The sequence below is a fragment of the Ornithorhynchus anatinus genome, chromosome 2, assembly GCF_004115215.2.
Source record: "Ornithorhynchus anatinus isolate Pmale09 chromosome 2, mOrnAna1.pri.v4, whole genome shotgun sequence".
NCBI classification, from domain to species: domain Eukaryota; kingdom Metazoa; phylum Chordata; class Mammalia; order Monotremata; family Ornithorhynchidae; genus Ornithorhynchus; species Ornithorhynchus anatinus.
Window position 1 is genome coordinate 93154692 of NC_041729.1, and position 17005 is coordinate 93171696.

The window sequence follows — 17005 nt, forward strand, 5'->3', positions numbered from 1 at the left end:
CCTACTTTCTGGATGGACATGGAATTATAGTGCTGGAACAGATGATTTCATTTTTTCCCTTCCTATTGAAGCTGTGACTGTATTAGTTGTGAGAATCACAACTAATGGCCTAGTGAAAAGGGCATAGCCCTAGGAGTCAGGGAGCCTGGGTTCTAATCCCAACTCTATTTGTCTGCTGTGGAACCTTTGGCAAGTCATTTAATTTCTCTGTGCCTCAGGGTCCTCATCTGTAAAATGGCAGTACAATACCTCTAATCCCTCCCCCTTAGACTGCAAACCCCATGAGGGACAGGGAGTATGTCTGACCTAATTATCCTGTATCTACCCCAGTGCTTACTACAGTACTGGGCATATAGTAAGCACTTAAATACCACAGTTATTATTACTGTTCTGCATGGCTTCTGTCATGAAACAAACACACATGGGAACTGAATTCAGAACTCAGCAGAGACCAAACTAGAATAAGTAAAGAATATATGCATTCTGTGTTGGTAAATTGCATGTGCACAATTAGATTTACAGTACATTTTCATTCTAATAATTGCAGACACATTGGCTACCTAACGGCCATAAACTATCACAAATGAATTAGCCATTCAAAGGCTTCTTGGTCTCTGTTGACACAGCTGGCCGAGGTCTATGTTATTAATTTAATGCCTGTCCAGCTTAAAAACACCAAGCGTAGACATTTACAGAGGATTGCTGCAACTGCACTTGAAACAATCCAAGGCCTGTGGTAAAAACAGGATCTTCCTGTCTTGCACGTGTGGGAAACACGAGACCTGTCTCTGGGAAACCTGCAATCAAAAAAAAAAAATCCTGTTTCATTCCTTAGGAATGTCTCAAGCACCATTTCCACAGAAGGAGCTCTCTATTGAAGGTTCCTCCTTTCCCGCTACTTTTGCCTCGACCCTGGCTCTCACTGAAGGGAAGTCAAAGAAAAGAGACACAGACCTTCTTGGCAGGGATGAACCACCAAATGAAGGCCACAGGAGCGAGAGACTATTGTGTCTTCGGACCACTGGAGAATAACGTTCCCCGCTGCCTGCCCTTGACTGCTCTTCCATGTGGATGTTTTTGTAGCCGCTCAGATCACTGATGCTTCAAAGTAACTGGGCCAAGTGAAAAACTACAACCGGAGGTATTACTCCTGAAAAGCAAATGGTTCCTGACTCACCTTATCAGTCTAAGGAGCCCCAGCAATTCATCTTTATGCCTCCGGGCCCACAGTACGAATACAGACCATGATTCATTTGGTTTTTCCAGTGCAGTCCAAGGTGATCCCAACCCTCCCACAGTTCCCCTAACACACTTACACACACACGCATGCCCATTGATGGTTAAAATTGAGAGAAGCAGTCACTCAGTGTAGTGAAAATAAACAAGGATTTCTGCCTAGGATGAAATGTCTATTCCAACGAGGGGTTTTCTGCTCTGCCTGGCCTGCTTTGATGTCTTTCCTTCTTAAACATCACTACCCTCTGAGCTCTGAGCTCTTCCTTACACTCTCCCCTCCGCCACCCACCCTCCTGCCTCTCTACCACCCTGGTCGAAACCCCCAAGTGGAATCCCTCTCCCTGAGACTAAGGATGGGGAGGAGGCTGAAGAAAGGCTGAGTCTGGCCTCCCACAATCGAGCCCTGGCGTCATTGGCTCCCCACCAGCCCGGTGAGCCCGTGTCGGAAAGGTCAGGGCAGAGTTTGAACTGGCGGATTTGTAAAGCCGGTCCCTTATGAAATATTTATGAGAGGAAATCGGGTTGGACATTCCTGTAGCCGGCACAGGGTATGAACACCGTGTCCTTTCCTCCCAAGAACATGTAAATGCAGCTAGTTGTTCGGTGGAAGGCCCACATACCTCAATACTTTACATCTGAAGTGAGCCGTCGGAGGAATGTAAACTTTTATTTGGACCGAGTCTTCTGGTGAAAGATTACCATAGGCCACACAAGGAAATTCCAGCATGCCCACCAAAATTTATACTGCAGGCCGAGCTATGAATAGAAAGTTTGTACATGGTTATGAATATGGATAAAATACATCACTCATGGCCAGGGAATGGCATGTAAGATCGAAAACACATATTTTGGATCGCATAATATTTTCAGAAATACATTTTAAAAGGAAATAAACACGGATCGTGTGTGTGTCCACTGACTGTTTGAAGTACCTTTAGGGAAGAGAGACAACAACAACTTTCCTTTCCAGACCATGAGCTTTTCCTAATGCATTTCAGCAGGGCACAGGTCCTTGGGGAAGGAAATTGGGGTCTTTTGGAGAGCAGAGTGGATGAATGTTTGGCCCCTGCTTTCCTCTTCTAATCAGGTTGAATGTTTGGGACAATCCTAGAATTTGGGGAAAAAGCTCTGCAGATAGACACTGATCAATGGATGGCAGTTATTGAATGCTTACTGTGTGTAGAGCACAGTATGAAGCAATTGGGAGAGTCCAATATAAGAGAGTTGGTAGACACACTTCCTGCTTTGTTGATAGGCATCATTGCCCTCGATATTTATTCACTCCGGGGTCAGGAGTGCTGGATGCTACCAATTTGTGCTGTCCCATCCTCATTAATTCATCATTCATTCATTTATTGTCATATTTATTGAGCACTTACTGTGTACTGAGCACTGCATTAAATGCTTGGTAGAGTACAATACAACAATAAACAGGCACATTCCTTGCCCACAATAAAATTAAAGTCTAGAGAGGAAGACAGGCATTAATATAAATACATAAATTACAGAATTACAGAGGTGAACATAAGTGCTGTGGAGCTGGGGTGGGGGGGCGGAAATGAATAAAGGGAGCAAGTCAGGGTGACACAGAAGGGAGTGGGAGAAGAGGAAAGGAAGGCTTAATCAGGAAAGGCCTCTTAGAGGAAATGTGCCTTAAATAAGGCTTTGAAGTCGGAGGAGAGTAATTGTCTGTAGAATTTGAGGAGGGAAGGCATGCCAGGCCAGAGGCAGGATGTGGGAGAGGGGTAAGGTCCATCCCTTTCCTTAGTGATACTCTAGGGGAGGTAATGGTTGACCAGTGCATCTCACTCTGCAGCAGAAAATCAAGATAATATGGACCTATAATAAGACACTAGTTCAAGGAGCAAATGGAGATACCCTGGAAGTACAGGTTTCTTTCCTAAAGCCCTCTCAATCAATCATTCATATTTAATTGAGTGTTTACTATGTATAGAGCATTGTATTGAGCACTTGGGAGAGTACAATATAACCAAATTGGTAAGCACATTCCTTGTCCACAGGAGTTTACAATCTAGTGGGGGAGAAAGACATTAAAATAAATTAAGGAATATTTATATGTGCTGTAGGGCTGAGGTTGGGGTGAATAAAGGGTAGAAATCCAAGTTCAAGTGAGAAAAACAAAGGAGAGGGAGGAAAGGAAAATGAGGGCTTATTTGGGGAGGGTCTCTTGAAGGAGATGTAATTTGAATAAGGTTTTGAAGGCAAGGAGAGTGATCATTCTTGGGGCATGAAGGAGGAGGGAGTTCCAGGCCAGAAACAGATCATGGGCGAGGGCTGAGTAGCAAGGTAGACAGAATGGAGGTACAGTGTTGGTGTTAGAGGAGTGACATGAATGTGCTGGATTGTGGTAGGAAATCAGCAAGATAAGATAGGAGGGGGCAAGGTGATTGAGTGCTTTAAGGGTAATAGTAAGGAGTTTCTGTTTGATGGGGAGTTAGATGGGTAACCACTAGAAGCTCTTGAGAAGTGGAAAACCTGGACTGAACTTTTTTTAGAAAAATGATCTGGGCAGCAGAATGAAGTGTGGACTGGAGTGGGGAGAGGCAGGAAGCAGGGAGGTCAGTGAGGATGCTGATGCAGTAGTCAAGGAGGAATAGATAAGTCCTTAGACCAATGTGGTAACAGTTTGGATGGAGTGGAAAGGGGATTTTAGCAATGTTATGAAGTTAAAGCCATCATGATGTGGTGACAGATTGGATATTTAGGTAGAATGAGAGAGATGTGTCAAGGATAATGCCAAGTTTACGGGCTTCTGACACAGGGAGGATGGTGGTGCTGTCTACAGTAATGAGAAAATCAGGGAGAGGACAATGTTAGACTGGGAAAATGGGAAGTTTTGTTTTGGACATGGTAAATTTGAGTTGCAAGAGGAGCATCCAAGTAGAGATGTCCAGAAGGCAGAAGGAAATATGAGACCACTGAGAAGGAGAAAGGTCAGAGTTGGAGATGTAGGTTTGGGAATCATCTGCATAGATATGGTAGTTCAAGCCCTGGGAGTGAATGAATTCTCCAAGAGAGTGGGTGTAGATAGAGAAAAGAAGGGGACCCAGAACTGAGACTTCCAGGAACTCCCACAGTTAGAGGATAAGATGCAATAGAGGAACCTGCAAAAGAGACTGAAAATGAGCAGCCAGGGAGATAGGAGAAGAACCAGGAGAAGACACTGTCAGTTAAGTCAAAGTTGGATAATGTTTCCAGGAGAAGGGGGTGGCCAACAGTGTTGAAGGCAGGATTTGGGCAAGGGGCCCAACTGCTTGAAGGGCAGAACCCTGAAAAGGTGACTCCTAAAATTGTCTCAGAAGTCCAATGTCAAAATCACAGCTAGCCGAGTACATATCCTGTCCCCAGTAGCTGGATCAACTGCATAGATTACATTGACAGTCATGTCATCTTCAAATATGAAGGGTGAATTTACCCACATGCACATTTAGTCATGCACTCATACATCCACAGATCCACGCACACAAGCATGCTTATACATACTATACACATACACCTATGTTAATCTCTTTACTATGTTTTGCATTTTCTGCTTATTGGAAGTACTAGACACTAATCTTTTCCTGTTAAAGTCAATTGATGTTAGAAAGCTTGGTGGCTTAAAAGCTTGTCCAGAGTTGTCCAGACTTCTGTAAGCTCCTCTTGAGTAGGGAATGGGTCTACTAACTCTGTAGCATTGTACTCTTCCCAGTGCTTAGTACTGAGCTCTGCAAACAGTAACTGCTCAATAAACATGATTAATTGATTGAGAGTAGAACCAAACCTTACTACCTTAGATCCAGGGTTGAAGTTGCTTCACTGCTTCCATTTCTGATTTGGTATTGAAGACAGCTTTTGTTTCCATTAGTTTCTATCAGTTTACATGCAGTCATGCATTTAGGGAGTTCATTTTCACTTTATTTCCTTGTTTTCACTTTCAATTTTGAAGCTTTCGTATTAGGTGTTTCCCATCTTCAAAGTAAAATGTATTAAAAGTAGGGTGCACAATCCTAAATGCATTTCAGCGTAAACAGAGAGGGGTAAACAACATTTTTGAGCTTGAATTTCAGTGAGATACCATAAGTAAAGACAACTTAGCCTGGAACAGCGCTATATTCGATGATATCCTGAAGGTCTTACTGGTCTTTCTCAGAACCAAGCTTTCTCCCACAGAATGATATAGAAATAGTGCAAACATAGGGAAGAAGAGGCTAACACTTGATTTTAACTTCTCCAAGAGCATAATAAAGTGATCTGCATACAGTAAGTGCTCAATAAATATGATTAATTGACTGACTGATTGACCCATTGAGTTTTTAAGGACTTTATTTTGCAGAATGGAAAGTATCAGTAGATTCAAGATGGATTTGGATAATACATGGAGTTGGATAATGAGTCGGCAGAAGAGAAGTTAGACTTGTAAGATGGTACCAACCTAAACATGAAGCTCCTCAATCATTCTATTATGACTATCAAAGAGAAAATACTTCCCTTCTCCAGGGAGGACCAACTGATTTGATTCAGTGACAATAATAATTGTGGTATTTGTTAAACACTTACTACGTGCCAAGAACTATACTAAGCATGGGGGTAGTTTCACGATAAGTATACCAGATACACTCCCTGTCCCACGTTGGTTCACAGTCTAAGTGGAAAGGAGGACAGGTATTTCATCCCCAATTTACAGATGAGGAAACTGAGGCACCGAGAAGTTAAGCAACTTGCCCAAGGTAACACGGCAGTTGGGATAGAGCTGAGATTAGAAACCAGGATTCAGTTTGGAGCTTGTTCCACTAGGCCATGTTGTTTCTCTGTCAAGTCACAGTCTTGCTTGGGGTCTTACGTTCCTATGTGAACACGGTTTGGCAGAGGAAGTTGTTAAGACAAACTCACAGCATTTTATCCTCAAAACTAAGCACACTACGTAATCCCGATACTAGAGGGATTATAGTTTCTGTTTTGACAGAGAGGTGTTGGTTATGTAGACATGAAGAATGATCACTGTAAAATGCAGGAACTATGAGCTAATTGCAGCAGGCAAGAATGTATTCCTGCTGTCATTGTGTTGCTTCACTGCATGTTGTACCATTAATCTGTTTACTTTTTTTATATGTCTGTGTCAGTTAATCTGCTTCAGATTAAAAGTGCCTCCAGGGAAGGGACTATTATTCTAAACAGCATGCAGAACATCTCATAGTCACTTGAGTGCTTTTGAATAAATATTATTTCACAGGAAGAATGATCATGGTGAGAATGTTTAAATTTAAAATTTAGGAGTCACATTTTCTACCAAGGGGAAACAATAATAATCATAATAATTGTGGCATTTGTTAAACACTTACTTTGTGCCAGGCGCCGTACTAAACTCGGGGGTAGATACAGGCAAATTGGTTTGGACACTGACCCTGTCTTACATGGGGCTCACAGTCTTAATCTCCATTTTACAGATGAGGTAACTGAGGCACAGAGGAATTGAATTGACTTGCCCAAGGTCACTCAGCAGAGAAGTGGTGGAGCTGGAATTAGAACTCAAGTTCTTGTGACATGGACTCAGTCATATTTATTGAGTGCTTACTGTATGCACAGCAGTTTACTAAGCGCATGGGAGAGTACAGTATAACAATAAACAGACATATTTCCTGGCCACGATGAGCTTACAGTCCAGAGGGGAAGACAGACATTAATATAAGCACATAAACAAATAAATTACTGACCCATGCTCAATCCAGGAGGCCATGCTGCTTCTAAATAACAGTGAAGTAGAAAATAACCCACTTGACTAGAAGCAAGAAGCTTAGAAATATGACTATAAACTTCTTTTGGGCAGGGACCTCCTCGTCTTCCTACATTATGCTTTCTCCAGCTCTTAGTACCTTGTTTCTTCACACCCTGGGCAGTCAATACTGCCTAGTGACTGACTGAATGATTTCTAGGAATAGCTGTCTGGGTCATTATATGATACCAAGCTTCAGTGGTTAGCCTCTCACAGTCAAGTGCTTATCTAAACGGAGCCAAACCTCAGACACTTTTTGACACCTATATATGACTGATGTTAATATGCTGTTTAATAAAGCTTTGAACTACTGGCATGGTGCTATTCCTCTGATAATATGGTGTTTTTGAAAGCTTATACCAGGTGATTTTTTTTTATCCCTGACATTAATGTGGTGACTAAAATAACATTAAAAATATGTAGTCTTCTGTAATTGCCCAATACTGGAAAAGGCAGAAAAAGTGAATATTTTGATAGTATTAAGCAGTCAACACTGCTTAATGACCCAATACATTTTCTCACTTTAAAATGTGCTTTTGTTTTCTTATGAGTATATGTGGCATGTTAAACACTGTGGAGAAAGTTTATTGTGATTAGGTAATTCAAATTCTGAATTTAAGGAGTCACATTTCAGCAATTTGGAAAATCTTCTGTCAAATACTTTGGTCAAACTATTAGTAGGAGTTATCAGTCAATCAATCAATCATATCAATCACATTGTCCCTTCCTATCTCACCTCGCTACTCTCCTTCTACAACCCAGTCTGCACACTTCACTCCTCTAATGTTAACCTACTCACTGTACCTCAGTCTCGTCTATCTCACTGCCAAACTCTTGCCCACATCCTGCCTCTGGCCTTGAATGCCCTCCCTTTTCATATTTGACAGACACTTACTCTCCCCACTTTCAAAGCCTTATTGAAAGCTCATCTCCTCCCAGAGGCCTTCCATGACTATGCCTTCATTTCCTCTTTGCCCACTCCCTTCCGTTTCCCATGACCTACTCCTTTTACTCACTACCCCAACCATACCCACCAAACTTAGGTATATATCTATAATTTCTTTATTTATATTATTGTCTGTCTCCCCCTCTAGACTGTAAGCTCGATGCATGGAGGGAAAGTGTCTGTTATACTGTTGTGCTGTACTCTCCCAAGCTCTTGGTATAGTGCTCTGTACACCATAAGTGCTTAATAAATATTATTGGCTGCTTGATTGATTGATTGATCATAGGGCAACATCTCCCAAAGATACCCGGTTCCCTAGTGAAATTATTCCCAGTGGGCACGGCATGGCATAGAGGATAAAGCATAGGCCTGGGAGTCAGAAGGTCATGGGTTCTAATCCCAGTTCTATTTGTCTGCTGTGTGACCTTGGGCAAGTCACTTAATTTTCTGGGCCTCAGAATTAAGACTGTGAGCTCCATATGGAACATGGACTGTGTCCAGCCTGATTACCTTGTATCTATCCCAGTCCTTAGTAGAGTTTCTAGCATATAATAAGTGCTTAACAAGCACTTAACAAGCATTAACGCTGACACTCTTACACTTAACTTAATGTCCTAAAAGAATCCCTATACTTTAGTTTTCTAGTTCCCAAAAGGGATCAGAATTGTCAGAGTAACAGAAGAGGCAGGCTTTGTAGAAATTCTAAATAAGGAATAGGATAGGAAGGGCCAAAATGGGAAATAAGAACCCAGTTTTCAACAGAAGATCCACATCAAGGTTGTAGATTCAAAGGATCTAGAATTCAGGTTAACCAAACTCCAACTTCACTATCTTTTGGGTTCCTGACTCTCCAGCTTCAATAGAGAGAATGCTGTTAATATTTAAATATTAACTTTAGTATAATAGCATATTTCCAACTCACTGAAGAGATCTGAATTCTCTCAGCCAGGTGATGCTTTTGGTGTCAAAATTTTCTTAAAAATTAGGAGCTATTTCTAATTTCCATCTTAATGGAACATCAGTTACAGAAATGATGATTATTGTTGACAGATACCAAACGCTTACTATATGCTAAGTGCTTGTATCACTACAGTATTATGACTCGTCGTCGTAGTAGTAGTAGTAGTATTATGACTCGTCATAGTCAACGACTCGTCCCTCTCGTTCACCCCACACATCCTATCTGTTACCAAGACCTGCCGGTTTCACCTCTACAATATCGCCAAGATCCGCCCTTTCCTCTCCACCCAAACGGCTACCTTACTATTACGGGCTCTCGTTATATCCCGGCTAGACTACCGTGTCAGCCTTCTCTCTGACCTCCCTTCCTCCTCTCTCACCCCGCTCCGGTCTATTCTTCACTCCGCTGCCCGGCTCATCTTCCTGCAGAAACGATCTGGGCATGTCACTCCCCTTCTTAAACAACTCCAGTGGTTGCCTATCGACCTCCGCTCCAAACAAAAACTCCTCACTCTAGGCTTCAAGGCTCTCCATCACCTTGCCCCTTCCTACCTCTCCTCCCTTCTCTCTTTCTACCGCCCACCCCGCACGCTCCGCTCCTCTGCCGCCCACCTCCTCGCCGTCCCTCGGTCTCGCCTATCCCGCCGTCGACCCCTGGGCCACGTCCTCCCGTGGTCCTGGAACGCCCTCCCTCCTCACCTCCGCCAAACTGATTCTCTTTCCCTCTTCAAAACCTTACTTAAAAATCACCTCCTCCAAGAGGCGTTCCCAGACTGAGCTCCTCTTCCCCCTCTACTCCCTCTGCCATCCCCCCTTTACCTCTCCGCAGCTAAAGCCTCATTTTCCCCTTTTCCCTCTGCTCCTCCACCTCTCCCTTCCCATCCCCACAGCACTGTACTTGTCCGCTCAACTGTATATATTTTCGTTACCCTATTTATTTTGTTAATGAATTGTACATCGCCTTGATTCTATTTAGTTGCCATTGTTTTTACGAGATGTTCTTCCCCTTGACGCTGTTTATTGCCATTGTTCTTGTCTGTCCGTCTCCCCCGATTAGACTGTAAGCCCGTCAAACGGCAGGGACTGTCTCTATCTGTTGCCGATTTGTTCATCCCAAGCGCTTAGTACAGTGCTCTGCACATAGTAAGCGCTCAATAAATATTATTGAATGAATGAATGAATATTATGAGAGTGGACATAGTCCTTGGTCCAAAATAGAGTTGGCAATTTACTTTATCCCCATTTCACAAATGGGGAAACGGAGGCCCAAGATGTTCAACAACTTGCCCTAGGTGACCAGTAGGCCAGTGGCAGAGCTGGGATTAGAACCCAGATCCTCTGTCTCCCAGGGTGCTTCTCTTTTCAGTAGGTTTACATCACTTCTATGTAGATGACTCCAAAATCTATCTCGTTAGCCCTAAACTCTCCCTCTTCCTGCACCCTCACTTTTCCCTTTGCCTGCAAGAAACTGACATATGTCTTGTGGCACCTCAAGCTTATGTCAAAAATTGAGCTCCTCATCCTCCCTCCTAAATCCTCTCTAACTTTACCAGAGTTGACACCTCCATCCCTGTCCTCATTTCCAAAGCCTGCAGCCCTGACTTTTCTGTCTCTTTCATCCTCTAGATCTAATCTGTTGCTAAACCCTGTCAGATTTTTCTCCATGACATTTCCCAGATCTGCCTGTTTCTCTCCATCCAAATGGCATCTGCTGCAGTCCAAGTGCTCATCAGATTTGAGTAGGACTACAGTTATCAGGCTCCTCACTGGTATCCCTGCCTCCGGCCTCTCCCCTCTTCAATTGATCCATCAGTCAGTGGCATTTATTGAGTGTTAACTATGCACAGAACACTGTTCTTCTGTCTGTATTTCACTCTGCCACTCAGATCATCGTTCTAAAATGTCATTCTGCACAAACCCTTCTATGCTTCAAAAATGTCCAACCATCATTACATCAAACTGAAAATCCTGACCAAAATCCTAACCAACAATGCTCCTTCACCTCTCTCTCTTTTGTTTATTTGCTCTTTTCTCCTACTACTCATTCTCCTACTATTCTCTCTCTCCATTTTCCCTGAGCTCATCACCTTCTCACTGTGCCTAATTCTTAAACCTTCTTCCTCTAACCACCCTTGGTTTCCACCCTTCCTCCTTCCTGGAATTCCTTTCCACTTCTTATCTGTCAGAAATTAGATCTTCCCATCTTCAAAAGTCACCTGAAATCCCACTTCCACCTGGAGGCTTTTCCCAACTGAATTGTCATCTCCCCCGGTCTCATCCTTCATACTATCACCTCAGCTCTCAAATCACCTCAGCCCTCGGACATCACAACTCTTAACCCACTGCTATGCGTACAGATTTTTATATGCTACTTTTTGAGCATTTCTCCTATTTGTAATTCATTTACTATCTCCCGCCATATTCCAAGCACCTTGCCATCACGAATCATTTCTCCTACACCAAATGTACTTTTCCAAGCTCTTACCACAGTGATTGGTAAAAAGAAAACACTCAATAAATACTATTTATTTATAAGGACCTCCAACAGCATCTTGGAGGAGCCTTACTCAGCATCCAATTACAGCGCAAGATCATTAACATTGAAATCTTAGAACCCAGCTAGCCTACATGCACCAAAGAGTGTTTTACACACAGTAAGCACTCAATACATACAATTGAATGACTGAAAGAAGGAAGCAACTTTGCTGGACACGATGCTGGCAGAGAAGGGGTGGTAGCAGTATTCCAAGCACTTAATCAATCAATTGTATACTTTTTCAAGGCATTTTCTTAGTACTTGCTATGTGCCAAGCACAGCACTAACTGATGGGGTAGATACAAGTCAATCAATCGGTGGTATTTATTGAGTGTTTACTGTGCTTTATTACACTTTATTAAGTGCTTGGGAGAGAACAGTATAACAGAATTGGTAGAAATGTTTCCTGCACGCAACACGCTTACCATCAAGATAATCAGGATGGACACCGTCCCTGTCCCACATAGTGCCCACTTTCTTAATCTTCATTTTACAGCTGAGGTAACTGAGGCAGAGAGAAGTTGAAGAGACTTGCCCAAGGTCTCACACTGCAGACAAGTGGAGGAGCTGGGATCATGACTCAGGTCTTCTAATTCCCAGACCTGTGCTCTTTCTACTAGACCATGTTGTTTCTGAAATACTTATTGTATAGTGAATTGGAGTGGTACTTCTATCAATGGGATGGGCAGGAATAATACTACGAAGTAACAAATTGAGAACACCATTAACTCCTGAGATAGGTGTATTCCTAGGGGAAGATGGCAGTGATCAAGTGCCTTGTCAAGGAAAGGTTTCAAGCATACTGGGAGCACAGGGAAAAGAATGGAAAAATATGCCACATTCAGCAAGTGGCAGTGTGCCAACATAAAGGAAGGATTGCCATCTTTCAAGGAGGAAAGAATTGCTAATTGGACTTGGGTCTCATCAACCACACCCATCTTGAGAGTGATTCTTTGTCAACTTCGAACACCTCAACAAAGAACATGAAGAATACAGAGGTCAGCTATATGTGTGTTTATGTGCATGTGGTTAAAAGATGGCATCAGAGTAGGGAAAGTCATATTATGAAAGTAGAGAATCAGCATCATGTAGAAAGTGGTTGAAGCAAGCTCAGATTTGTTTATGCTCTTTCACGAAGATGTGCTTTAAAAAGCTTCTTGGGCACCTGGAGTCTTATGCCAAGGTGACTGAAATAAGTACCAGATAAAGATTTTTAATTTTAACGGTATCAGGTCCACCTTACTTTGTTGGCATTAGCAGCCTCATCCACAGTAGTGAGTGCCTCCTGTGGACAGGGTAGTGTGCTAGTCTCAGGGAGTCAGAGGTCATGGGTTCCAATCCCAGCTCTGCCACTCGCCTGCTGTACGACTTCACAACTTCTCTAAGCCTCAGTTTCCTCATCTGTAAAATGTGGATATGATATCTGTTCTCCTTCCTACTTAGACTGTGAGTCCCACGTGGGGGAGGGATTTGTGTCCAATCTGCTTATTTTGTATCTACCTCAGTGCTTTGTACAGTGCCAGGCACAGAGTAAGCACTTAACAAATATTACTATTACAATTATTATTATTGTAATCAGGACAAAATTGTGTACTGATAAATATGCAGCAGTGGAAAAAATTAAAAGTAGATATAAATAAAATCAAGTGTATGAGTAAACAACAAATAAACAGTTAAGAAAATGATGTTAAGAAAATCATGACACTAATTGCAGAGCTGTCTGAAGGGATATATATGGTTGTGATGGTGTGGAGGTTAATAACAAAATGTCCCCCCAATCTTGCAAATATTTTTCCTAAGCATTGGCTCTCCAAAGTCTCCAAAGTCCTGAAGGAAGTTTTGGAAAGTTCATTGTCTCAAGGAAATGGCTTTTCATTCTTTTTAGGGAATTGGACATTCAATAGGATAGTCAAATGCCAACATACTCACTGTACCTCGATTGCACCTATCCCACCACCGCCAACCTCTCATTCATGACTTGACTCTGGCCTGGAATGCTCTCCCTTTTCATATCCAACAGACAATTACCTTTCTCACCTTCGAAGCCTTTACTGAAGGCACATCTTCTCCCTAAGCCCCCATTTCCTCTTCTTCCACTCCCTTCTGCAACATCCTGATTTACTCCCTTTATTCACCCCTCCATCAGCCCCATAGAAATTATGTATAGTAGAAGAAAATAACACTTTGTGTTGTGTTTAAGTGGTTATGTCAAAGATGAACTCATTTCTAGTGTTAGTAGGGAACAGTGATTGATGGGCAGAGTTTCCTTTACTAGTCAAAGCCAGTTCAGCTGCACGCAATACAGAGTTTCTTTATGTAGTGTTGATACAGCATCTGAGCTCACATGTAATCAAAGAGAACAACACAAGGTATATACTTCTCAAAGAAGCAGCAGAAAAAGTTTTACTTGGTCAGCTTGCAAGGGCTCATGATCTTGCTAAGGGAGAAACAGTTCCATCCTGTTTCAAGACCTTGGCATCCCAAACTCCCTGAAAAGGCAGATATTTGCATGGGATGAAACAAAAGAGGGGAGGATATGTGATATGTCCTCTTTGAGTAAATGGTGGCTTGGCCAGACAAAATGGAGTTCAGTCCTAAAGTCCCATCACTTTCCAACCCTTGGCATTCTACCACTCCTAGAGGCTCTAGTCACTGGAATTACTTTTGTTCACTTAAGTCAATCAGGAGATAGTCAAGCAACTTTGAGGCAAAACGGTTCGGAGGGGTTCGTCTGAAGAGATAAGGGGCAAACGCAAGACCCAGGCCACTATGCTTCCACAGTACATATCCATAATTTATTTTTATCATTGTTTTCCCCTCTAAGCTCATTGTGGATGGGGCGTGTCTACCTACTCTATTATATTCATTCATTCAATAGTATTTATTGAGTGCTAAATGCAGAGCACTGTACTAAGCGCTTATATAAGAATACATTATACATACTTTCAGCTATATATAATAATGATGGTATTTAAGCACTTACTTTGTGTCAAGCACTGTTCTAAGCACTGGGATAGATTCAAGGTTATCAGGTTGTTCCACGTGGGGCTCACAGTCTTAATCCCCATTTTAAAAATGAGGTATTTGCCATATTGTACTCTCCCAAGAGCTTAGTTCAGTGCTCTGCACATAGTAAGTATGCAATTAATACTACTGATTGATAAATTGATTCAAAATGGAGGATGACTCATGGCCTCTGACCAGTCATAAATTTCTGGTGGAGACAAGTTTTTGACCACTTTGATAATGGTGAACAGTATGTTGAGAACTGGACCTCTTCTGCATCCTCTCTTGCTCCTTTAAGATGAAGGACTCAGGGTAACTGTTGGATGGATGAAAGGTGACATAGGGACGGACCTCTCTGGAAGGAGAAGCCTGTTTATCCTCAGGCCGGGAACACGACTGTGTGGCTTGCATTTTGAGTTTCCCACAGTGCTATGGCAACACAAGTTGCATTGGCCCTGGAAAATGGTTCTCTGTCATTCTCTGGATTTGTACATCTTCAGAATGAGAGCTGCCAAAGGGAACAGGCGCCATCGCATTCCTTTCTACCTCCCAGGTTATAGTCAGTTTATTGAGGATGAGCTCTGAGATGACAAGAAGGGATTCATTCATTAATGGACCTCCCCTTAGGTTCTTCAGATGGGGGATACCTGACTTCTCATCCTCACCTACACCCATCTCCCCTCCTGCAGGGGTTACCGACCATTAACTGAAGAATGTTTTCTTAAACATTCTTTTCCAGACAGTCCATCTGTGGAAAATGATTTCAAGGACATGCCTGACCCCACCTTCCCTTATATTCTCAGTCAGTCAACTTATTTACTGAGCACTTACCAAGTTTGCAGAGCACTGCACTAAGTGCTTAGGGGAGTACAGTATAACAACAAACATTCCCAGCCCTGCTGTGAGTTGCCTCCAAAAAGTCTGAGTATGAAATGCTATTGTGATGCTTAAACTGATTTTACCCATAAAGACATCCTGCCACATATATGTGCACACATGCACACACACTCATACACAAAAACACACATTTAACCTGAGTACTCCTTGGGGTCCTCATTGAATGTTATGCTTAAAGTGAGGTGACCCAATATTACTGAGTGATTTTTCAGTTATTTTTTTAAATCCCAAACCTTATTGAGGTTTCCTGCGGTTTTCAGAAACAGAGAGCCTAAGCCAATCCTTCAAAACTGGACCACACAGTGTGAAGTGTATTTGGTGACTTAACTTTGGATTCCAGCATCATTTCACTTTTGTGAGGATAAATGAGATAATGATGGCATTTGTTTAGCACTTACTATGTGCCAAACACTGTTCTAAACGCTGGGGGGAATACAAGGTAATCAGGTTGTCCCACGTGGGGCTCACAGTCTTCTTTCCCATTTTCCAGATGAGGTAACTGAGTCACAGAGAAGTTAAGTGACTTGCCCAAAGTTACACAGCCCACGAGTGATGGAACTGGGATTAGAACCCACAAACTCTGACTCCCAAGCCCAGGCTCTTTCCACTAATATGCCACCTCCACGCTTAAGCACTCAAGACCAATGTATAGTACTTCTGTACATACACTTCATATTCTACTATTTAAGCCCATATTCATCCACATATCTGTCTATTTTCTTCTTCCTTCTGTCTGTAATTTATTTGTATCCTCTGTTAGGTTGTAAGCTCCTTAAGGACAGCAATCAGGTTTTCCAACTCTATCTCATGCATTATTATTAGCAGAAAAATTATATTATAATCATAGTAAACCTGAACCTGTATTCTATATTTTCACAGATTGCAACAGTGCATCCTCGGGGATAATGTAGAGTGCCATTGATTATTCCTCAACTTCTAACCTCACTAGAAGCTTTAAGGGCAGTGAAGGGCAGGGAAACATGGCATTAATAAAAGACTCTGATGGGGCTATGACGTGAAAATTACATCCCCATTACCTGTATGGGCAGGGATTGTGGTGTAGTGGGTAGAGCAAGGGCCTGAGAGTCAGAAGGTCATGGATTCTAATCCTGGCTCTACCACTTGTCTACTCTGTGGCCTTAGGCATAATCACTTCACTTATCTGTGCCTCAGTTACCTCATCTGTACAATAGGGATGAAGACTATAAGCCCTGTGAGGGGCAGGGACTATGTCTAATCCAGTTTGCTTGTACTCACCTCAGTGCTTAGTACAGTGCCTGGCATATAGTAACTGTTTAACAAATGCCATTATTATTATTGTTGCAATAATTATTGGTACAGACAGCACTTCTTTCCCCTAAAAAGTCTGGCCAACTCTTCCAAATACTATCTCATTAACCCTCACCCTTGTTTGAAGTAGGTAGGCAGATGGCTTTTTTGCCGAATTGTACATTCCAAGCGCTTAGTACAGTGCTCTGTACATAGTAAGCTCTCAGTAAATACTATTGAATGAATGGCTCTCTCTCTGGCTTACAAAGGGAAAAAATAGAATAGGAAAGTTCAGGTATTTATATGCAGAGTCACCTGTAACACTGCCAATTATCTCCACTAATTCCCACCGGCTGTTACACTGGTTGCAAACAAATTTTGA

General features: G+C 42.4%; 1 long non-coding RNA gene across 1 annotated transcript in view; it reads right to left on the minus strand.

The window, feature by feature from the left end:
* Positions 1-455: 455 nt before the first annotated feature.
* Positions 456-17005, minus strand: part of LOC114806061 — a 38578-nt gene continuing 22028 nt past the window's right edge. The window contains exons 2-3 of the long non-coding RNA XR_003754177.2: positions 1857-1992; positions 456-797 (exon numbers count right to left, since the gene is read on the minus strand). This is a non-coding gene — a long non-coding RNA (uncharacterized LOC114806061). The remainder of the gene's footprint in view (positions 798-1856; positions 1993-17005) is intronic.